Source organism: Typopeltis vanoorti, chromosome 8 (assembly GCF_054136105.1).
Source record: "Typopeltis vanoorti isolate ZY-2024b chromosome 8, IOZ_Tvanoo_1.0, whole genome shotgun sequence".
In the NCBI taxonomy this organism is placed as follows: Eukaryota; Metazoa; Arthropoda; class Arachnida; order Uropygi; family Thelyphonidae; genus Typopeltis; species Typopeltis vanoorti.
The window spans coordinates 35,341,952-35,366,789 of record NC_143556.1 but is presented as its reverse complement, the minus strand read 5'-3'; the positions used below and the strand labels follow the sequence as shown (position 1 = coordinate 35,366,789).

At 34.6% G+C, this 24,838-nt stretch overlaps 2 protein-coding genes across 2 annotated transcripts in view; one reads left to right on the top strand and one right to left on the bottom strand.

The window, feature by feature from the left end:
- The window catches only part of LOC150103927 (melatonin receptor pdcr-1-like), a 47,260-nt gene extending 29,343 nt beyond the window's left edge, over positions 1-17,917 (bottom strand). The window contains exon 1 of the mRNA XM_090397191.1: positions 17,821-17,917. The gene's annotated coding sequence lies outside the window, so the exon portion shown is untranslated. The remainder of the gene's footprint in view (positions 1-17,820) is intronic.
- Positions 1-24,838, top strand: part of LOC150103926 (dipeptidyl peptidase 2-like) — a 287,390-nt gene that overhangs the window by 143,621 nt on the left and 118,931 nt on the right. The gene's annotated exons all lie outside the window — the stretch shown is intronic.

Here is a 24,838-nt window from a genome sequence, read left to right as displayed (position 1 = left end):
TACAGCATCTTCTCAGTGTTGGAAGAAACCATACAAAAGCCATTGTCAAGTAGGAAGAAAACTATCATGATATTTCTCTTTTTTTTAATGCATGTAGTGTCTCTCTCTGCTTTCATTTGTGACTCTTTCTGTTAATTCGATATTCAGCATTCGACGCTTAAAACCACATCTGAACTAGAAGTCTTGCTGTGTCTCTTTTTTCTAAGAATCCATCTCTCTGATTCGTAGAGGGCGACACTCCAGACATATGCTTTTAATAACGTGCTTCTGAATTATGTAAAAAGTATAAAATATTAAAAAATAAAATCTTCGTCGGTTGTCCCTATTAACCATTCGCGATTTATGTTTCATTCGCTTTCTGATGTTAATGAACATCGAATTCAATATGATAGCAACTATTACTGAATCCAAATATTTGCATACTTGTGCGGTTGACCAGACATGTAAAAATGCGGTTACTGAACATCTGGGAATTATGAAGAGCTAGTTGTTTTGGAGCGAGAATGGTGTGTATCATTTATGTTAATTTCGTGTGTTCATTTCTATGATTTGTTTAACTCATGAGTTAGACAAAGTTGCTGGGTGAAAAACTGTCCGTGTTTGAGACTGGCTAACTCAACTGCGTTGAATGATGGATGGAATGTAGCAATTGGCCTGTCATTTTGATTTCTGTTATAATTCTTATAACGGGATTCTATTACAGTTACTTCTAAAGATTGCTCTAGAAGTAATTGTAATAAAATTTTGCCACATTGACTGAATACAAATTTTAGCTTTTATTAAATACATTACGAATTCTTGTATGATGTACCTATATGATTATTTGTACATGGCATTTTAAGAAACATGCACATCTAAGGATCCACTGTTAACGTGTTGTATATAAAATACGTTAGGGATTACTCAGTATGTGATTCACCAGCTCTTCATTATTTTCCAACAGTGAGTGTTAGTTGTTAATTGGATTGCGACTGTGGATTTGATTCTACCAGGTGCTCCGGTTTTCTTCACACAAATATAAAACGACTTAGAACAGATACCAGATACTTCATACGTTATACTGTATTATTATAAGAAAGTATCGCAAATCATGCGTTAACTTAGCATAAGAATGGCAAGCAACACTTCTGTTTACGTTTCTGTTTACACAGTTAATGTTAACAGAAGTTTTTGCTAACCAGATGTTTTCAGATCGCGATATTTTTTTTAAAAAAAAGTATCTGGATATGCAAGTTAAAGTTGACACTTTTAAATTTCTCAATATAGCAAAAATATTTAAATATCAAATATTATTTCAAAGGACTGAGGACAAGCTGGATAATAATAATAATAAAAATGCATTTTGCAACTTTTTTGTGAATTTTTCTTTGTTTTTTACCTGCCTCAGTTTAATTGCTGTCAAGAATTTTCTGTGTGCCTGAAAGATTTGAACTTTGAAATACCGCCCTCTTCCATTGCTTGTTACATAAAAAAAAATCGACATAAGATGCTGCTTGACCACTTCTTTTTGGCAGAGGTCATATATTTTGACCTAACCATCGGAATATTGCGGAGCATTGCCTTTAATCAAAGTCATTTCACTCGAAGTGATGACGAAGCAGGATGTGGGGAGGATTATAAATACACTTAGAACCAGAGTTATTATTAAGGTAGATGATTCCTCCATTTACGCTCACGAGTAGACCTACACTTTTTACCGTGTAGGCATTCGGAACCGAATCCTACGGAATAGGTTGGTTACTCCTTATTTCTGGAGGTATCCTATGCCTGTAGAAGCGTGTGTTCACGGAGCCGGTTTGCCTGCCTGCCGGAAGAAAACCCCCAGATAAACTGGGGAGAAAAACCCTGCGGTCCACGCTCAAGATCGGCTAACTTGGCTAGGTCTGAGAAACATCCTAAGCTCCTCACGTCAGCGATGGGAATCGAACGTAGAACACTTCTTTCCCAGGCATATGATTGCGAAGCGCATAACCACTCGGCTAACCGCGCGGACAAGGTAGATGATACATTTTAGAAATGTCATTAACCAGCAAAAGTAGTGGGAAAAGAAACAACATAACAAACGGTATCGTGAATATTTATATGCGAATTTATATATATGAAAAATTTACATTTCATGACGCCGAAGTGACATTTCATTCCTTGACTACCCCAAAACCCGGATTGGATCAAATTGTTACACCAAACTGTGTAACTTTGGTAATGTTTATAAAGTGGAATTTCTATACTTCAGCTCAGCTTAGCCGATATAAATATTTTATTCTTTTTTGTTCAATACTGATTGCGAAGTCTATTGACGTTTTTTTTTTTTTCATTTACATTCCTCATTTAGAAGTAAGGAAATTCCCCAGAATAACCTCTGGATGAGAAACATCTTATGCAGATGGATAAAAAAATGGTTTCCCATTTTTTTTTTTAAATGAAACTTAAACTCTAAAAAATTCGGTTTCAGATTTTTGTTTTCTTGTCAACTAGCTGTCATCATCTGCTGCTAAGTAAGTACACGCCGCTATGAAAACGCGCATACAATCCGCAGCACACGTGCGTTTTCCTATGGATTATTATTTCATGACACCTCCAAGGAGTCCAAAGACTCATTGAGGGAGGGCATCCACTCTACAACTCTCTGTCTCCGCCACGATTACCAACCATACCGAATTGCCACTACCGTCATCATCTACATCAACGCCATCTACTATCCATCGCCACCACTAATATTTTTTTGTGTGTTCTCAATGCCGATTTGTGTGTATGCGGGATGAAAAACCCGAGTCTCAGTCACTCATATAATCTGTAGTATTTTAAAAGTGACGACTCCCTTGCCCATGGTTTGCTATTTTTAACGGTTAAGTATAATAGGGTTATAATAGGGTTTCTGAAACAGAAAAATGACGAATTTATTAATTTTTTTTTTTTTAATTTTAGTAAAACGAATAGCACAGTTATAGACGGTTACAATTTTATTATGAATTAAAATGTTTATCGACTGCAATGAATTCAGTGTTATTCGTTATTTTATACATCTATTAACGATAATATCGTTATCGTAACGCTGACATTTTTATTGCACGTAGCCGCTCCAAGTCGCTTTGTTCACAGAATTACCACTCTTATTAGGCAGGTTCGTTAAAGGAAAACAAAATATCAGTACCAGTAATTTGAATGTTTTCACTTTAGTTTCAAAATAAAAATAAATCAATCCAAATCAACTTTTGTGGAGCCTCCGTAACTCAGTCGGTATAGACGAAGCCCTTTGGTCGGAAAGACCTGGGTTCGATTCCCGTCCAAGACGTGAGGAACCGTTATTTGGTTTCTTTCGACTAAAGGTGAGTTAACCGGTCTCATACGGAGGTGGAGTATTTTCATTCGTAAACTCGAGTTTCCCCCCTTCCCCCAGAACAAGCAAATCGACCCCGTGAACACGCATTGAGTAACATAAGACACACCGAGAGGCATAGGGCCAACCACCTTATCCTCGAGACGGTCGCGGTTGGGAAGACAACAGCTAAAGAGCCTCAATGGTTCGTGAAAAGCTTAAGAAAAGACGATCACTTTTGTGAAACAAGAAAGTTAAGTGAGATTGTATCTAGATTAGCTTCGAAGATGGAATCTCAATTCGAACAATTACCAATAGTTTTTTCATACGCGAATTAATTTCAGAGAATTGTCGTCTTCTTCCTCTCGTGCCTTAGCCCATCTATTTGAGGTCGGCCTTTTTTTTTTTTTTTTTTTTTTACAATATGCTACCTTACGCGCGCGATCCCAACCGACTTGTCGCATAGCCTGATGTGTTCACGAGGCTGGTTTGCCTGTTTTGAGGGACGAAAAACCCTCAACCTCCGCATAAGACTGGTTAACTCACCTTTAGTCGAAAGAGACCAGATAAAGGTTCCTCACGTCATGGACGGGAATCGAACCCAGATATTTCCCACCAAAGGGCTTCGTCTATACCGACTGAGTTTAAATTTAATTGTGGACTTCTTTGAACATAAATAAAGGACAAATATCAAACATTGAAAAATTAATGGAATCGGATCACCATTTTAGTCTTATTTTGGATGAGTGGACCAGTATTGGAAATAAAACGTGTTTGAATAACAATACTGAATTAGACAACTCAAAAATCTTAAACTTAGGATTAGTTCGTATATCCGGAAAAATGATTATCAACTGACATTCAAAATATTGTGAACTCACGAATACAAGAATTTGGAATCATTTGGCTATAAACGACAGATGGGATGAGGATTATTCCGAAATTCGGATTTCAATGCTCATTTGAAAATTTACTGTGCCTTAATCATGCCATTTATTTAGCTGTTAGTTATTGATGCATTTTATAAAAAAATATAATAAATAATAAATATAATTAAAAAATAACTTTCATGAACGAAATTGTATAGTGCCGGAATTTCAGGGGGAAAGGGATGTCCAGAGTCCCAGGAACAGAAAAATAGCCGAGTTTATAACCTTTGTAGGCAAAATCATAAAAAAATTTTTTTTTTTAAATGATAGCTTTTATAATGAAACTGTTCATGAAAAACATTTAAACACATTCGTATTTGTAATTCTGTTATCTATTAATATTATGACGTTCATAATGATGAAAACGGCATGGAAATAAACTGAAAAAACGAAGCACAAAACCTATGAAAATAACAACCATCACACAGCACAGTTGAAAACAGCATGTAACCTCGGACTTCACTTTGATGCTGATCTAAACTGGAATAGCCATATTCCAGTTTAGATCAGCATCGAAGATTAATCTACAGAGTGATCCAAAAGTCGTGCACATCAAAGTTCAAGCTGATCTGCACCGGAGTGTTTCAGTTCTAATTATTCGTTTTGCCTATAGATGGCAACCTAGGACTGTTGACCACTATCGTGTAATCTCTCCGCCACGTGTCCTTATTGGGGCATACATTGCGTAGTTTTGTTTATGAAGAAAGCGAAATGGTACTTTCCCAGGAGCAACGAGTTATTTTGCTTGTCGCTCTTATGCAATTGTTGTAGAGGAGTTTCGTCAGAAGTATCCCGACTCTGTTGTTCCTCAAAATTCAACAGATTAATCAAACGCATTCGGGAAACTGGATCAGTTGCAGACAAACAGCGGCATGGAAGATCTTCCATTTTGACTGAGGCTAAAGCGACTGTGGTACACGACGTGTTGCAACCTTCACCTTCAAAGAGTCTTGGAAAACTCTCTGCACTGATAGGTATGTCATATGGCAGCACTCGGAGAGCCACCAAACAATTAAAGCTTCGTTCATATACACTCAGTTCAGGAATTGAAGTCCACTTGATAGGGAAAAACGTGTTGTGTACTGTAGGTGGTTTCGATCATTTGCCGAAGAAAATGGAGTTTACGACGACCAATTTTCAGAGAATGCAAGGTCGTTTGACCTTGCATTCTCTGAGAATCGAAGTGTGGTGTGGACTCAAGCCGTCGCATTGTTGGACTCATTTTCTTTCAGATGACATTGAACAGTGCACTACACCAAGACACCATCGCCCAGTTCGTGATTCTCCTTGAGATTGAAGAACGTGATTGCTGTTTTTAGCAGGACAGTGCCACTTGCCATACATCAGTAAAGCAATCAGAGTCAATAATTCCATGCTTCGAAGAGTTGCCTCCAATTTGGTAAAAAGATTACCCGTGATTTAATAATGTTATTTATTTTTGCCTTTGTAAAGATAAGGTTATAATCTTTGTTTGTAGCAATTTAGCAGTTCTATCAAGTTTGTCACTAATATTGAAAAATTCAAGTTTATTTTATATTTTTGGATCACCCTGTATAAATCATTATGTGAAAGCATCTTAAAATATGCAATTACAACATACGTATTATACGCAGGCTACCAACTTAACAAATTACAATCGTTGCAAAATAAAATGGTAAAACATAAAGGAACAAAGAGAAGATCCTTCACTCATAATAGGCCTCAATGACAGAACAAAATATTTTAAGGTTTATGCTATACACAATCATGCTGAAACACTACTTCAGTCCAATCTACAGAATAACTAGAACAACATATTAGATAACAAGACCACAAACCAACAAACTACTTCGCATGTAATAATCACTAAGAAAAAACCAACTGGAGCTTCTATGCTGTATACCTAACATGATCGACAAACTGCCATTCAATACGAATACAGACCGGACCTACAGATTGCTGAAACGGGCGATATATATATATACAGTATATATATATATATATATATATATATACAGTATATATATATATATATATATATATATACAGTATATATATATATATATATATATATATATATATATATATATATATATATATATATATATATATATATATATATATATATATATATATATATATATATATATATATATATATATATATAGATGGAAAATTATGGGAGAATTGCTAATATAGATAAATAAATAAATAATAAGTACGATAGAAGGACACAAACACTCTCCCTGTGTATCACTTGATCCCCTTCAAAAACGTCAAAGTGCGCACAAGCAGTTGTGTGTATATGTGTGCGCACTTGATTCTGTCCTGTCCTGTCAGGTGTCTTCTCCCTCCAGGAGATTGACTACCATGTGTCTCCACCATGTTCTATTCTGCGCCTCTCTCTGCATTCCTCATATGAGAGATAAGTCTAGTCTTCTATATTTTTTATCCACTCCAGTCTTTGTCTTCCTCTCTTTCTCTTTCCCTCAACAGTTCCTTCGAGAAGTGTCCTTTGTAGGCAGTTATGTCTCAGAATATGTCCAAAATATCTGACTTTTTTTCTTTTTAATTTCTTTCATCAGGCTCCTGTTTACGCCTGCCATCTCTAGTACCTCTTCATTTGTCTTTTTGTCTTTCCATGATATTCTCATAATTCTTCGCAGCATCCACATTTCAAAGGCCTCCAGTTTTTTCACACTCAGATTCTCTTTAACCTGTAGACAGAAGAAATATTTCTGCCCCTACAGTGATTCCTTTGAGGTTACTAATTTTATTAAATATTTCTTCTGTCTACAGGTTAAAGAGAATCGGAGAAAAGACACAGCCTTGTCTCACACCTTTCTGAACTGGGAATGCTTCTGAGGTCTCTCTATTTATTCTCAAAGATGCAGTCTGTTCCCAGTAAAGATTACTTAATAGCCTAATGTATTTTCCACCCATGCCTATTTTTGAAAGGATTTCAATTAATTGTTCATGTTGGACATTGTCAAATGTCTTTTTGTAATCTATGAAGCAGAGGTACACATATTTATGTTTTTCTAGATATCTTTCTATGATGGTTCTGACGTTGAAAATACCTTCTCTTGTACCTACATTTTCCTTGAAGCCAATTTGTGTATCATTTATTTCTATGTTTATTTTTCTTTTATTTCTTTCAAGAATAATGTATAGGAGGACTTTTGATACTTGACTGATGAGGCTGATTGTCCTGAACTCTTCACATCTTGTAGCTTTTGTTTTGTTTTTTTGGGGGGGAATTGGAACGAAAATTGAGTGATTAACATCTTTGGGTAGAAATCCAGTCTCGTATATTTTATTGCATAATTTTGTTAGAAATTTCAGTCCTCCTTCATAGACAGCCCTCAACCATTATGCCAAGAAGTTATCTATTCCTGCAGCTTTATGTGGTTTTAGTTTTCTGACGGCATTTTCAGCTTCACAGAGTAAAATGGATGGTCCTAAATCAGTCTGTTCAGGAATATCATTTCTTTGTTGCTCGTATAATTTCCTTGTATATTCAATCCATCTTTCCATGATTTCTTCTTTATCCATTGGAATATGGTCTCTTGAGTCTCTAATGATACTTGCATGGTTTGCTGTATTTGTCCTGTTTGTCATTTCTCTGATCTTTTCATGCATTTCTCTGCTTCTATGTTTTCTATCTATTTCTTTATTCATGCTTTTATATTCAGGTTTGTTCTTTAACTTTTTTCTTTGTTCCATCAACGTCAGTATTTTTTCATTCATCCAAAGTTTATTCCTTTTCCTTTTTAATTGTTGGAGTGTATTTTTGGTTGCTTCATTGATGCTATTCTTGAATGTTTGCCAGTTCATGTTAATTTCATCTATTTTCTGTGTGAATTGTGGTGTCAGACTTGTTAAGGGATTTTGTGAATTCTTTTATTAAGCAGTCTTTAACTTCTTGGTGGTTGAGTGAGTCTGAATTATAAGTTTCTCTTATGAATGGTTGGCTTGGTAGCTTAAGTTTTAATTAAATAAAGGGGATATTAGATCCCACATTGTTTTAAAACCGAATAAGAAACTCAAAGATTGGAATCAGAGAGTTTCATGCTGAATATAGTCTAAAAAAAACTATAAAAGTATCGGCGAATACTAGCGTGAGCTGAATGCAAGTAGTCCTAGAACGTAGTACAAACACGGGCAACTCGTTGCAAAGGTGGGAAAAGTTCAGATCGCTATTCTTTGGTATTTTCCATAATGTAAAAACACATTTCCTAGGAAATGTGAAATGTGTTTTTACATTTCACATTTCCTAGGAAATGTGAAATGTTTTTACCAAAGAATAGCGATCTGAACTTTCCCCACCTTTGCAACGAGTTGCCCGTGTTTGTACTACGTTCTAGGACTACTTGCATTCCGCTCACGCTAGTATTCGCCGATACTTTTATAGTTTTTTATACTATATTCGGCATGAAACTCTCTGATTCCAATCTTTGAGTTTCTTAATCGGTTTTAAAACAATGTGGGATATAATATCCTCTTTATTTAATTAAGGTTTATATCGTCGAAATGAAGCCTGTTGGCTCTTTATATTTAAGTAGCTTAAGTTTTATTTTGATTTTTGCAATCACTGGGTTGTGGTCCGATCCTCTGTCTGCTCCAGGATATGTTTTTGTTTGTGTTATTGCATTTCGGAATCTTTTGCTTATTATTATATAGTCAATTTGGTTTCTGTAGATGTCTTCAGGGTTTTTCCATGTATATAGTCTTCTGGGAGGATGTTTAAACAGTGTGTTGGCAATTATTAGGTCATTCTTTTCACAGAATTGAATTAATCTTTCACCTCTTTCATTTCTGATTCCAAGCCCTTGGTTTCCCGTGCAAAATGAGATTTTTTCCGAGCCCACTTTTGCATTTAGGTCGCCCATCATTATAATAACATCATCTGACTTAGCACTGGAGATTGCAGTTTGGATGTCTTCATAACATTGTTCCAACTCTTCATCTGGGTGATCTTGGGTTGGCGCATATGCTTGGATAATATACAGGTTGAAATGTTGTGCAGAGATTTTGCAATTCTATTACTTAGGACAAGCGTTACTCCATTAAGGTGTAAGTCACTGCCAGAGTAGATTATAGTGCGATTTTTCCTTCTTATTATACCTGTATCTGTCCACCTCACTTCACTGATACCTGCAATATCGGCCTTCATCCCTTGTAATTCCTGGAGTAGGTTATCTAATTTGCCTGCCTCGTAGAGTGTTCTGACGTTCCATGTTACTATTTTCAAGAGATTGCTCCTGGTTTTCAGACAAGGGGCATCTGAAAATATCCTCCCTGGAGGGTTTGGGATATTATCTTCATACACTACCTTAGTAGTTCTTGTCTTACAATTCCCGGTTTCAAGCTCTTCTTCCCTGTAGCTATAAGAGCTGATGGTTGCAGGGGTCTCAACCACATCTTTAACTTCATATTATGACATGGTATGTTTCATGGTTGACAATGGATAAATACGTGGTGACGCTCCGATCTCTTCCACGACGGCTGGTCAAAAGTCCTTTAGATGATGTCAGGAGTGTGCCCTCGATGTGCCACACATCTTGCTGTCATGCCCTCGATGCCATTGATCAATCAGTGTTGATTCTTCTGTCATCTTGGCCATTCCAGACTTCGCACATAAAGGGTGACATTCCTCACTTACAGCATAAATATGGCAGACTAAACTAAGTGAGGGTATCAGCAATTCTATATTGCTGATATCCTCAGTTTAGTCCGTCAGCCGAGGCGGTTTACCGGGGTGTGGCCCCTGGTGTGCACTACCAACTTCTTGGAGCCATAAGTGAGAGTTGAGTGTATGTGAGGACCAGAGCCCAACATCCTGACCTTGAGATCAGCGGCTAACATCGATACTAAGGTGCTGCCTCTCCATACAGCCCATACACTCGATTCTACACGCTAACAAAAAAAAAAAATAAATAAATAAAATAAAAAATATATATATATGACTATTGCTATTAACTCGGAGGTTGGATATGTTCATTTTAATATAAACTGACTAAAAATCCGAGAATTATAACAATATATATATATATATATATATATATATATATATATATATATATATATATATATATATATATATATATATATATATATATATATAAACAATTATATATATATAAACAATTAAATCGACCCTTGGCTTGTTTTGAATATTTAATCAAAAATTTTAATCAAATCACCTATTTTTTTAAAAAAAATAAAAAGATGATGGAAACCGTTTGCCACACGAGAGGGCGTTCAACATAGAGTTCATTAATTATTGGAATGGGCAAGAAGAAGAACAGAAAGAATATTGTTACTTAAAGTGTTTTTTTTTTTAATGATACATTAGTACAGAACAAAGATTTTGTATTTAATTACCAACTGACTGCCTATTAAAATCAACAAAGATTAATATATAATTACTACGTAATTTTCAAAATACAGTCAAAACACAAAATGAATATAATTATCTGAACTGGGTTTAACTGTTACATTAATTTTCCCGTTCTTTTCAGATATGAACGATTAAACGTAATTAAATTGAACTTCTAGAGCGAAAAGTTTTGACTTTTTTTAAAAAAAAAATTCTAAATGTACTGAAATAAATACATCCTAATAGCGGATACAAACCTAAGGCCATTTTCGTATAGTAATGAATGCCTCTAGTTTTGTTCTTTGCAACATCATTATGAACGTTTCAGATAGCCAACATAACACCCACTGTGTGGGCGATCACACATTTTCCTTCCCGTTAATGCCAGGTTTCATTTGCAGCAAATGTAATGACCCGTGGGTTTGCGAAAAGCAAACTCTACCAACAATCGAATAGCTGTAGTTGAATAAATGACTTTAAACTTATAATGATGTTGAAGTCAATAATACCATACCTTATTTAGGATACTTAACTGCATTTAAACATTGGATACTTGTAGTATATTTTTAATTAATGATTCATCAGAACACTTCATTGCAGATTGAGTTTTTTTTTTTTCTTTCATCAAATGAAATTTTTGATTTATTGAATGAGTTAAAAAATTGAAGAGTCTCTTAACCAAATAGAAAGTAATTTAATCTTGTTTTATTTAACTGCGTTACTGTGGAACAATTTGTATAATTATTATTATTAACTAGCAGGGCTCTTTGTATTAATTTCTTCATTATTATAAAGAGGTATTTGTTTCCTTTTGTATGCATTATGATATTCTACTATCGGAGATCCGTACACATACAAACATGTGGTAAATATTTTTCCGTTTTCTTTGTTTTGTTCCTAATTATTTTAGGAATAATTAATGAAATATAGAACTTGGATTTTTTTTTTTATTATTTATGAAAAACTATTTATTTTAAACTCTTTTGTGAATTATGGGCCACCTTGTAGAAAAAAAAAACGCGAAAATGGAGTATACTGTAATTATCGAATATTATCGAGATTTTATTAACACCATTGAAACAATTATCGGAACTAGTCTGTAAACAAAAACTGATTTTTGTATCGGAGTTGTCTCCTATTGCTTGGGTCGCAGTTAAACTACCGATGAATCGAGTTACTACTATCAAAACAAATCTTCGTGCCTTTCAAAAAAAGAAATTTGTGATTCATACTATAAAGATTCAAAGAAATCAAAAAGAGTCTAATTAATGAAAATAAAACTTACCAAAATGATTATTATTATTTCAACTACCACCACAACTAGTAGGTTTCTAGAACCGTCAGTTTCCTAATGCAAGCTTTTTTGTTGTTTATTTTGTTTTAAAAATTATAAATATGTGCCCTCGAGGAATGTACAAGAATGATTTGATAGTACTATACGATTAAGTTTATTATTACTAATCTCCTATCAGTAATTTTCTTCTAAATTAGTCTGTCATTTGCCACAATTCCAAATTTGTTAGATCTCGTATTTTATCCAGTTTCTATTAAATATGTGCTCTCCTGTGAATTTAAATTTATACTGATTCAGAAATGATTTAGATTAGTTATCCGTCGGATTTCATTTATATAAGAAACATTTTTTTGCAGGAGACTTTTTAAAGGTTATAAACATAGTGATATCCTTTCCACAAAGGAAAGTTTATAATAAACTAGCAGAGTTGAAGCTTATTACAGTAGAGACTGTCCTTTCATGTACTCGGATTGCAAAAGACTTTATTTATGTGCATCCTGGCAACAGCATGCCGCCAATAAACTTGCGTGAAGGGTGATAAATGCCTAAAATCCAATTCCATTTTCTTGATTTGAAGAAAAAAAAAAGATCCATCGAGTTGAAGAGAACAGAATAAAAAATGAAAGTTGATTTCTTGTCATTTACTAGGTTTTTTAGATAAACAATAATTTATTTGTATCTTTTTTGGTCCAAAATGTCAACATGATTGGTATATACTGTAATCAGTTTGCTATTAAATGGAAGTGGCAACAACCAGCAGAGTTATACAGAATCGTATTTAGTTGTAGAAAAGAGTCCAGATAAAGGTTCCTCACGTCACTGATGGGAATCGAACCAAATGACTTCGTCTATACTGACTGAGATATGGAGGCTCAGATTATTATTATTATTATTATATTCTTAACAGAGTTCAAAGTAAAAAAAAAAAAGTAACACGAAACATGAAATAGAATAATGAAATCTTTGACTAGAATGAGTCCAATTCGGGCCTGATTATCCGAAGGCTTAGGAATCGACTAGATATCGTCGTAAAATGTGAGAAGTCCCAAAAGTGCAGTTTTCTGGAGTTGAGATGGTGTTATATTTGGGAGGCTCCACTTTTTCAGATGTTTCATAAATGTTCTTAGTATTGCTACCAGCGCTCCTATGACAATTGGAACTACTGTTGCTTTCCTGCTCTAATCTAAACTCGTGGAATTTCAGTCTCTATATTTGGTCAGTTTTTCATTCACTTTTTCTTCTACTCTACTATCCCCTGGTACTGCTACATCAATAAACCACATCAGCTCATCCAAATCGGCATGTGTCCAGTCAGTTATCCCTGCTGTGTATCTGATTATAGGAAAGGCTCATTATTATTATTATTTGAGCTATTCTGCTCGATTATTATTGACTCCAGCTGTCTTTTTACATTTCAGGAATCTCCGTAGCTCATTTGATATCAACGATACCCTTTAGTTAATACCTGGGCTCGATTCTCATCGAAGACTTGAAAAAGACTAAGCGGCTAGAACAACGCGTTCAATTAACAGACATAATACGCTGACCTCACAAACCTTAGTTGCTCTTCGGCCAAAACTTAAAACAGTCTTAATAGACACTCCTGATTGTATTTCTCTTGAATATTTTGTACTTCTCTTCTTTCGCTGCTTATCCCGTTATTATTTTTTATACTACACGACAGTCTAATGACTGTCGTGTAGCTACTTTTATGCATAGCTTTCTTACATTTTTCTCTGTATCCTCTCAGAGTTCTTGCTGACTTACTTGCCAGAAACGTTTTTATATAAATTTTCCTTTTCCAGGATTCCTCCTTTAAATCATTTGGGTCCAACAGGAAGTTTTCATTTTACTGTCTTTGTAGACAACTTCACCGCCTGCCTCTGGGTTAGATCATCAAAGTTCTCTTCAGATTTTGTCACTGGATCGTCAAGTTCTCATTTTTTTTCCCCTCCAATAATATTTGTATTGAGTCCGCAGTTTACCTCCAAAAGCTGCTCGACTTTGATTATTTTTTAAAAACTCTCTTACATATGTTTCTTTTTAATGGTGGTTACTTCCTATTTCAAATCTCCCAATTACTCTTGTATCCTGTTGTATCTCAGTGATACTTTTCTTGTTTCGTTGGGTCTCTTTCCATGTGAATTTATGCGCATGTTTATGTCGGCACATAGTGTTAATAAGGAATAGTTCATGTCCTGAACAGAAATCCAATATGTACTTAACATTATTATTAGCGTTGCCTTTTCTTCAGGTTTTTTCCAAAACCTTTCTGTATGTGTGGTATTTATTTCCGATTCTGCTGTGTAAATTTCCAACAAGAGCCCGCTTTTCTTTGGCAGAAGGTTCTGCTAAAGAAGAAGTGAAGGAATTTTTCGAGTCAGCAAGGGTGTATGACACAGGTACAAATAAATCTTATTTTCCAATTTCCCATTTTGAAATTTGCCCACGTGACTCCACTTGATTCAGTCAGTATAGACGAAGCCCTTTGGTCGGAAAGACTTTGGTTCGATTCCTGTCGGTGACATGAGGAACCTTTATCCGGTCTCTTTCGACGAAAGGTGAGTTAGCCGGTCTCATACAAAGATAGTTTTTTTTTTTTTCACCCGGAATCTCGGGTTTTACCCAGAATAGGCAAACTGGCTGCGTGAACACACACCGACTACAGTCAGAAATATTGCCCTTAGGGGAGGCAGCAAGGAGTGGCTACCCGGCTGCACTAATTAGCTGTAAGCTCCCTCAGTGGGGGGAGGTTCAACCCGCCCTAGAATGGATGAATGAGTAGGATAACACTCCACTTGATTGCTGCCATTCAAGAAGTTTATTTTCATGTTTAATGTTGAATACTACAGCAATTATCTTGGGCCATTTGGTATACAGTATTATGTCTTGCAGGGTCGAGGTAATGGTTGAAATCGTGCAGCAGAAAATTATGTAGTAAAGTTTTAGGGGATATCACTCGCTTCAGCCGTTGAGTATGATATCACGATTGAACGACCTTTTCATCATTGATTTGACTGGAACATGATACCAAACTTGTTAGATCAGTTAAGAAATCCTTTCCAATATAAGAAATCTGTTTCGTTAACACTAGTTGTTACTTACGTATCATTTATTCCCAGAGATATTGTCCGTAATCGCCAGACCGTTTCTCCTTTAGCTTCTTTCCGAAAACAACGTTACTTTTAAGGACTAATGACTTCACTTAATAAAAGAAACCAAGACGCCTCTCACGGTTGTTTTTCGAGAAATATAGAAAAACGAGATTGAAATCTTATATCCTTCGGAAAAAAAGAACAAGATCTTTTTAACATCCTAACACGTTTGGTACCATGTTCCAGTCAACTGGAATAGTGAAAAGGTCGTTTCAGAAACTGAGTTAGCCGGTCTCTAACGGAAGAGATAGTTTTTCTTCCCTTAAAATTGGATATTGGCTTCTAAGCAATCTTATTATTCGCACAATCAATTTAAAACCTCCATTTCTAAATATATTAATTTATTTTAGGTGCATTTCACAAAATGCTTACACGCCTATTAGACTCCTGCACATATAATAACTTAACAACAGCTTTGGGTTGGCTGATTTGATTGAAATTGATATTTGGAATTGTTACTGAAATTTTTGAATCGTCTCAATTTTGACTTAAATCAAACAGTTTTTTAAAAGTTATAATTAAGCAAAATGTTGCAAAAAAAGATAGATAACACAAATCAGTTTGGCTAGATTCGACCATTGCTGTCATCGAGTTATCTTTGATTCAGATTGAACCAGTTTTAGTGACAAAGTTAGATAAAACAATTCCAAAATATGATAAAGTACACACATTTTCTAGAAATAAAGCGGTAGCTACGTACATCAACCAAAAAGCTCTTGGTTCATTTATTCGGAAAATACATGACGTCACTATACAAGAGCGCTATTGATTGGTTGTTTGTTTGGATTTAAGACCGACGTAATTAAGGCTATGAGATCAAATATATTGTCTGTAAATTGCGTGTCTTCTATCAAGTGGGATGAAAACCCGAGTTTCCTGGAGAAAACTACTACTAAGAAACATTTTCTTTTATAATTATCTCAGATTATTTCTATACTCGTTGAATTTGTAACCAGCTCAAAAAAAAAAAAAAAAAAAATTCTGTATTTCCTGGTTTATGACTGAACCTATTAATGTAATGCAAATCTCGAGTAAGTAATTTTTAAAAAACTGCGTTATTTGCTATGGAACTGAACCGAGTATAATAAATATATTTTTCTATTCCAAGGTATATATAACATCTTTTTCATGTGATGCAATAATCACCATGCGTGTTATGTTTTGGGGAAGGCACGGAATGGGTGTAACTGTTTCTATTTAATACACTTGCTGACTTTCTCAAGTTTTCGTGAATTGTAGTAAAATTGTTGAAGATTCCCACTTTTTTATGACACTTTATAAGCATATTTTCTCATCATTGCATTTCATAACTACATGGTCATGCCACCTGTTATTTATGTACAGTTCACTACCACGGAGCCTTTAATTTGTCTGCCCACCGTCTACAATCTTCTGCAGTAATCAATAATTTCATGGATGTTACGATGTTCGAGGTTGGTTCCTGTCAAAAAGTCTCTTTTCCTACATTCTAAGTAAACATTTTACGTTCTGTAAGAAGTATATTCTTATTTACATTTGATACATTTCGTTTTAAATTGTTGATATTTTTTTAAATTTTTTATTTTGTTTTCGAGAGAACGAATCGTGGTACTTTTTTCGTGCGCGCACTTACACACACACACACACACACCTGAAAATACACAAAAACATCATGAATATTATACTAGATAATTATCATATATTAGGTGATTGTACAATCCGTGTAACAAGAGCACTGTCTCGGAGTATTTGTTACAAATACTACTAATTAAAAATACTTTCAGATCCACTATAAAGTTTAAAATAGTTTAGATGAAGTCTTGTTTCTGATGAGGAAGAGGATCAGATAACCTCACAATCACTACTTCGAAGTTAAAAAATATATATTTATTTATTTCGGGTGCGATAAAAACCTACTACCAAGTTGGTTAAACCAAGAATTAGACAAATTGAAATCCTTATGGAAACAAACATGAGTCGGTTATGAGTACTTTGTCGATGAATAAGTTCAAAATATGGCAGCTATCGTGGTTAGCGTTTGATGGAATGTTATGGACCTTCTGGGAGTCTACGGACTCCTTGGACGTGCCCATATATTATTATTGTTGTTGTTATGTCTTCAGGTCTCCAAAAAACAAGGTGGTTTTACCACTTGACTAGAAAAAAACAATCAAACCGTATGTAAAATTCGATATTCTTTATATTTTGCATGATGACCATTTATTTATTTCATATTCTCAAAGAAATATGACATATTAATTATTAGTTCGACAATCCTTAACGTGTATGAACATTTATATGATTAATATTCACAAATCTTTTTATTTGAGAGAGAGAGAAAACAAATACTGGTAAAAGTACTTGTCGCTAATTCCGTCAAAAACCTCATCAATAATCATCTTCTTATCATTATCACTAGATCGAATTGAATACCACTCTACCATATTAATTATTTCTATGAAAAGCGCTATCATAATTACAAAATGAGAATAACTGTTATAATGACTGCCATTGGTCTACAGAGTTCCGCGATAAATTTCACTGAATTGTGTATAGCCATCACACTACTATGACTTGTTCTCATTTATAACATTTTCCCCCAAGTCCGTATATTTTTACAAGAGTACTATACTCTGAACAATAAACTGAAACTAAAGACACCTTTAACATCCATATGTATCGCTCAGCTTTTATTTTCTGGTATGAAAACACAGCGATCGAACTCAGTTATAAAAGCGCTTATGCTTATAAAATGATCCTAAGAGTTCCCAACTAAAAACACTCACCTGTTTTAACATCCTAGCGAATCTGACGATGGAGACAGGTACACCATTTGCTTCTGTTGTTTTCATCTGGAATACTGTTGCTCGCGTCTCTGTCTGGCTTTTCCGTTGAGTATCCACGTGATCTTTCACCTGTGCAATCTCTCTCTCTCTCTCTCTTTTTCTGCCTATCTGTCTCCGGTGGGTGACATGACGACAACCGATCGGGAAGCCTTAGATCTGCCTGAAGCAGCAGGTGCAGCGATCACCTTGCTGGCGTGGTATCCACCTGCTTGTGTGCATGTGTGTGTCGACTCTCGTCTCCAGGAATTGACTGTAATGTACTCCCTCCTTTCTCCTTCTAATCCATATCCTTTTGGATAACGCATACAGTCAGCTGGCCGGAACAGTCGACTCCGTGAGGGAAGGAGAGATGGAAGTTGTCGGCTCCGCGCCAATGGATTTTTTGACGGAACTTCTATCCACTTAAAGATTTCTTTGCTAATATTATCGTACTACATCTATAATAATCAAACTAACCGTGTGTGATGTTAATAAGAAGGTGAGTACGTCGGTAAAAATTAATTATGTATGTGCTTATTACCTTCGCGGTTGTCATTGTAGTTTCTTTGGTATCCATATGCGTCTATGAGACACTCAGGCAGGTTAATATTAAAAACGAAGGGTGGTTTAAATTAGTACTGCGTAATTAATACATCTTATTAAAGATACATTTGAATCATTAATATCATTTTTTTTTCAGTCTTCTTCATTATTGATTATATTTTTACGATGTGAAGATCACCGTATACTCTCTCATTGTGGTTTTATGTAGGATTAGAATGATTTTTTCGTGATCGTTTCCCGCTGAGAGATATCGAAAAGAGTAATTTAATGAGCGAACTGGTTTTTTGTACAGACTAATTGAAACCGTCGTTCAACAGACCTCCGCATAATAATACCATTGATTTTGGATTCAACATGTTTCAATGGATGTAGTCGCAACAGTTGCAATTTGCGTTTCTCTTTTTTTATACGATTATTGATTTTTAGTCGATAATGGAGGATGGCTAAGGACAACGATCAACAGAAGTATTTAGTTTAAGGTGATAGGTTTAAGGTTCAAATAATTGCACCTGTTAACTGCTAACTCTCATCTATTCTTCATTCACAATTATAAAATGCACCGCACAATACTAAATAAAGTATTTCGTGTATATTGTATTAAAGAACTTTTTTTTCACATTCTTCAGTACTCTAATGTTCTTTCCCGTTGAGAATATTTTCACTAGAAGTTCACCTTTTCAACTGCCTACCAATAAAAACTGCCACTCTTCCCGAACAATTTATTCCCAGACCAACCTGATAAATGTCACTTTCAAAGCATCCATTGAATTTTCTGTATATGTTGTGTTTCTCTTTCTTTCAGTTTATCTTTCTGGAACAGTCCTATGCTACACGAGTCATTTTGTTCACTGATTACTTTGATTTTCCTATTTCTTTTTCCTGCTCTTTTTTCTGGATATGGTTCATCTGTCGCCCTACAATATTCTTTAAGGATGCATAGGAATAGTGTTTCTTTAGTATGATGTTGCATCCTCCCCGCTTTATTTTTTTAATGTCAATCCCATCCATGAATCGTTGTAAACTTATAATATATTAGTATTGGTACTGCGGTTGGACCAAGGGTTAGATAATCCAGAAATCCCGTTCTAGAGACCAGATATGAAAATTTTCAAGTCACTATAGACCTCTGGTGATGGGGAGGTGCAGTCTCTTACTGAGCGGCGAAAATCATATACTACTTAAAGATATTCACAAACTGATTCGAATCTCAGTCTGGTTAGTGGAGTACCGGATAACCCTTATATCTATCTTTTTTATTTATTTTATCATCTTTTCTCACTTCCTTTTTATTTTCTATTTCCATTTCCGTTCTCTCCCCTCTCACATATTATTTCAACTTCGAATTCCATATATTGTTTGCTTGTTGTTTTAAGGATACTTGCGACATAAGACTGAATGATATAATCACGTAATCACAAGAAAGATATTTATTTGGTCCAAGACGCGCCTCTTACATAGATCCCGTTACAGGTTCGAACGTTTGTTCAAGGAAAGCGTGGAGGCCTTGCTCCATCATCCCAACCTGAATCGTAATGACTGCATATCTATATCAAAAATCTGGGAAAGCCTAATCAAGATTACTCATTAATTTTTTTTTTTTTTTTTTTTTTTTTTTTTTTTAAATAGCAAATTCAATCATGTTTCTACTTCAAAATATTTCGTTTCATACTTAGTGATATAACATCACGCGGCATGTTCTAATTTCAACGATCTATTGTTAGTATTCTAGCTTGTATATTTTTTAAACTGTTCTTGTAATACCACCGACGATGGTCTGCTATTTCCAGACCGAAATATTTGGTTAAATAAATATCTTTCTTGTGATTACGTGATTATATCATTCAGTCTATTGTTTGCTTGGTTGGCCATTTGGATATCATCTACCACCTTCAGTAGGTGGGTTCCACTCCTGCAGTGGCAAGAATGTCTGTAGGTGATATATTATTTTTATTGACCTGTTTGAGATCACTGCCAACAGTACTCTGCTTATTGTAGGCCCTGATTGTAAAAAAAAATACCATCTTTGATATCTTAGAACAGGTGTCCGGTTCATTCTTTGGTTGTAAATAACAAGCATCCATTTTACCTCAAATACGATAGAAAATCAACACATATATTCTCTTCACCAATAGAGGGATGTAATGGCGTAGTCGGAAAAATGACCGTATCATTTGAAAGAAAGACCCAATTCAAATATCCTCTTATAGACGAATGTAAAATTCAGGCCTTTTCTATTGAGCTAATTGCTCTCAGAACGGAGTGGGAAGGATTTTTTTTTTTTTTTTTTCATGGATCGTATTTTTGCTTCCCTGAAATAGAGATCGACTATTGTAAGCATGCGGTTAACTTCTCTCTAGCTCTAGGCAACAGATTGATCCAGGTTACTCGTAATACATGACTCTCGGTACTCCTGCTTAAAACGCATAAGCCGATCAACGAAATCAGTCTCATTGTTTTATAGCTGCATCTCATACTGAAAATGCCTACGCGATCTGGGTGAGCTACTTCGAAGCTTAAAAGGAAACATTGTGGGAGCCATATGGATGTCAAGATAGGGTTTCTTCTACCGCAGATTTTAACTTAGTGGTCTTCGCTGGCATGAAAGGAAAGAAAAGTGAAGAAAAGTAATTGGCTCAGACGCCTTTCTGTCCTTCCTTGAATACACGGGTTGGCAATGCGTTTCAAGTAAATTTTTATAACCTTTGTTTCCTGATTTTTTTATATTCGTTCGCTTAATATTTTGCTTTTTTTTTTTACGTGATGATTGAAGTACCATGTTATGACCCCGGTTAGATTTTTTTTTCCACAATAAAACACAACTTTTCAAAATGTACTTTTTTATTGGAAAAATAGTTGTTGTTTTACTTAAATATAAATATAATTAAATTCATAATTTTATAAATATGAATTATGTGTACATATAAATATATACACAGAGTTTGACGTTCTTGGTTGCGCTTTTTTTTAAGTACTAAGTTTTGTAATGTTGATTACGAAAATACAAATAAAAATGTTCCACTTGGGCGAATGGCAAGATTCATTTCCAAGAATAGCGATAATTATTACATTCATAAGTGAAAATATTTTACTATGTATTTTTATCAAAATATTTTCTTACTTATTGTAAATGTAGTAAATAAATAAAGTAAATAAATATAGAATTAAATGTAAGAATAGTTATTTAATAAATATGCAAGCACTTGCATTTTGACTTTTTATATTCGCTTTGCAAAATTCCTCTTTTTTTTTAATGCAGTTTTTTTTTTTTTTTAACCACTGAAAAATACTTAGCGAAGCTTATATATTTCAGTGGTTAAAAGCTCTGATCACTATTCTTAGTATTTCCCATAATGTAAAACACATCTCACTAAGAGATGGGAAATACTAAGAATAGTGATCAGAGCTTTATCCACCTTTACAACGAGTTGCCCTGGTGTTGCACTACCTTTAGACTTGAACGACGTTCAGGCGCAAACTTAACTGTTTTGCTTAGTTGGGAGAAGGAGTAAAAAAACCAAGTTTATAAAATTACTTGGTATCCTTAATATATATTATCCCCAAGGTAAAAAATTTTTCACATATGTGTGTGTGCGCGCGCGCTCTAACTTATTGCTTTGGGCAAGAGAATTTCCTGTTATGCATATCAATGGTTTCGTTAAATCCATAGTAGTAATAGCATGTGGCTAACTGTTGATCGGTTTTATATTTATATTTGAAATACCCCTGATTAGTACTTCTGTGTTGTAGTTTTATCTTTTGATTTGTTTACTCATATTATTATGTTGTCTAGGCAGCTGAAGCCATGAGACATCAATCTTTTATGTCTACAGATGTTTGTTTTGTGAAACATAAAAACTTCTATGTCTATCTTAGAAATATGAAAATTACATGGAAAGTTCAGAATATTATTATTATTACACAAGTATTATTACACATTATATTATTACAGCAACAATAAACGAAGCACTCAATAAAATACCACCTCCTCAACGACTATTATGTTTGCACGGTTTACGTAGCAAACAACTAGCGGACAAATTTAGTAATACTTTCAAGGAACAAATTACAAATTTAAGGCGAACTATACTCGTTCTTAGAAAGCCAAGTGTCAACGCTATCCAGACACAAAATAAGACTCTTTGGTTCCCTCAGATAACACAGAAAGATTTGGTTACGGTTATCTCAAAAATCAAGTTTAAAACATCCCCTGGATTTGATTAAATACGATGGATATCAAATTTCGCTCCTCATCCGTATCGCCAGTTATGCTCAAAGTGTTAAACAACTTATTTTTCTGAAGTGTAAAATATCATCAGGCCTAAAAGCAGCAGTGATAACTCCACTTCATGAAAAAAGGCAAATCCGATGAAATTAACAACTACAGGCCAATATCCTGGCTGCCAGTAATAGAAAAAATCAAGAAAGAACAGTGAATGGAAAAAATATTCACATATCTAGAGAAATTCGAAATAATATCCAACACTTAATATGGATTTCGTGAAAATATAAAGGAACGAGTATCTTATTGGAAGATCTTTGTGATATAATCAACTCATCCCTGGACAAAAAACCATTGCTGGCCATTGCTCTTGACTTCTCTAACGCTTTTGATACCATAGAGCAGTGATTTTCAACCTTTTTCATAATACGGCACACCTAGACTAATTATTAAAATTCTGCGGCACACTCAAAATATATTATTTTAATTTTTTTGATGATCTGGCAAAAAATAGCCATAATTTTGATTGATTTACACACACAAGAAGATGGAAGACCAGACACTAATAAACAAATGCGCAAATTATGACATTATTTCTTTTAATTAATTTGTTTTCATAAATCTCGCGGCACACCGGTTGAAAATCGCTGCCATTAAGCATACACAAGCCGTAGACATAAGAAGAAAACTACAACTGGTTTGAAGACTTTCTGAAAAACAGAACCAACATTACAAAAATAAATTGTACCTACAGCAACAGAACCAAGATTAATTATCGCATTCTTCAAGAGGCAATCCTATCGCCATGCCTTTTCAATATTTTTGTAAAGGATCTATCTAGCTTACAGTTATGCAGTCATATCTACCAATATGTAGATGACACGCAGGTTTTTGTGTATGGCTCATAGTCCTACACGAAGACCCATCGGTAGGCTTACTACACGACCTTTACAAACATACTTCAACATAATCACTGATATCTCATGCGTAATTCTATCATAATAAATAGCAACAAATCTGAACTTATAATATTTAGACGCCTTCGGATGGCTACAGATCTCTAGCACATATCATTGAAATGTCATGCTTCACATTGCCCAAAGAAAACAAAAACCTGTCCCTGCCAACAATCCAGGAAGTTACAAACCTCAGATACTTAGGTTTGCACTTTGAATACAATATACGATGGAATACACATTTATTATATGCACAAAGTGCGGATATTACTCTTTAAAATGCACTACTTACAAGACATATTTCCTTCCAATACTGGGAAAATCATCTATAAACCCCTAGATGAACCTATACTAAGATATGGTATAGTTTGCTATGGTTCTACACCGCAATACTTAATGGAAACACAAACGCATTAAAGGCCTGATGGAACAACAGCTCTTGAGTGCCAAAATAGTATCTAGCAATATACACTAATATTCTTGTGGTCCCTGTACTGAAAACGCGGCAATAACAATGCCTGATATTAAAGTAGCCAAATGCCAAAAAATAAAATAAAAAAAATAGTAGTCTAATTATATACTTATTCATCTTCACATAAGCCATACACCGGCTTCGAAAGATTTGAACAAAATAACAAATATACTGCTAATAAAGCGTACTTGCTATTACTTTAATTGCGTATATTAAAAATAAATAAATAAATGCTCTCAGCATTGTGTAATAAATGTATGACAAAGGTAATACATATATCAGAACTCTGTACACATGATAACAATAGTTAATATTACTACTAATAGCTGTATAATATATATACTGTTTGGTTTATATGTTTAATATTATTATTAATTATTGTTATCATGTGTACAGAGTTCTAATGTGTACCGCCGTTAAGGTATTAAAATTATTACCTTTCATACATTAATTCACACCTAAAATGGCTTCATAAAGGCTAAACATTGGTTTCCAAAGGTGTGAACAAAATGTTATGTACTGCTATGATTAAGGTACCTACTAAATGCACACACACACACACACACACACGCACACGCGCGCGTTTACCACAGTGTCATTGCTACGTACGCAAGCATATGCACGCCATAGTGAGATGCGAGCTATTAGCGTAATGCGACACTGTCCGTCGCGCAGTTCCACTGTTGTTTATATGCACTTTGCGTCTGTAGTAAATTGTTCGTAGTGTTTATCGTGTTTACTATGTCTCTTTAAATATTTGGACATTAC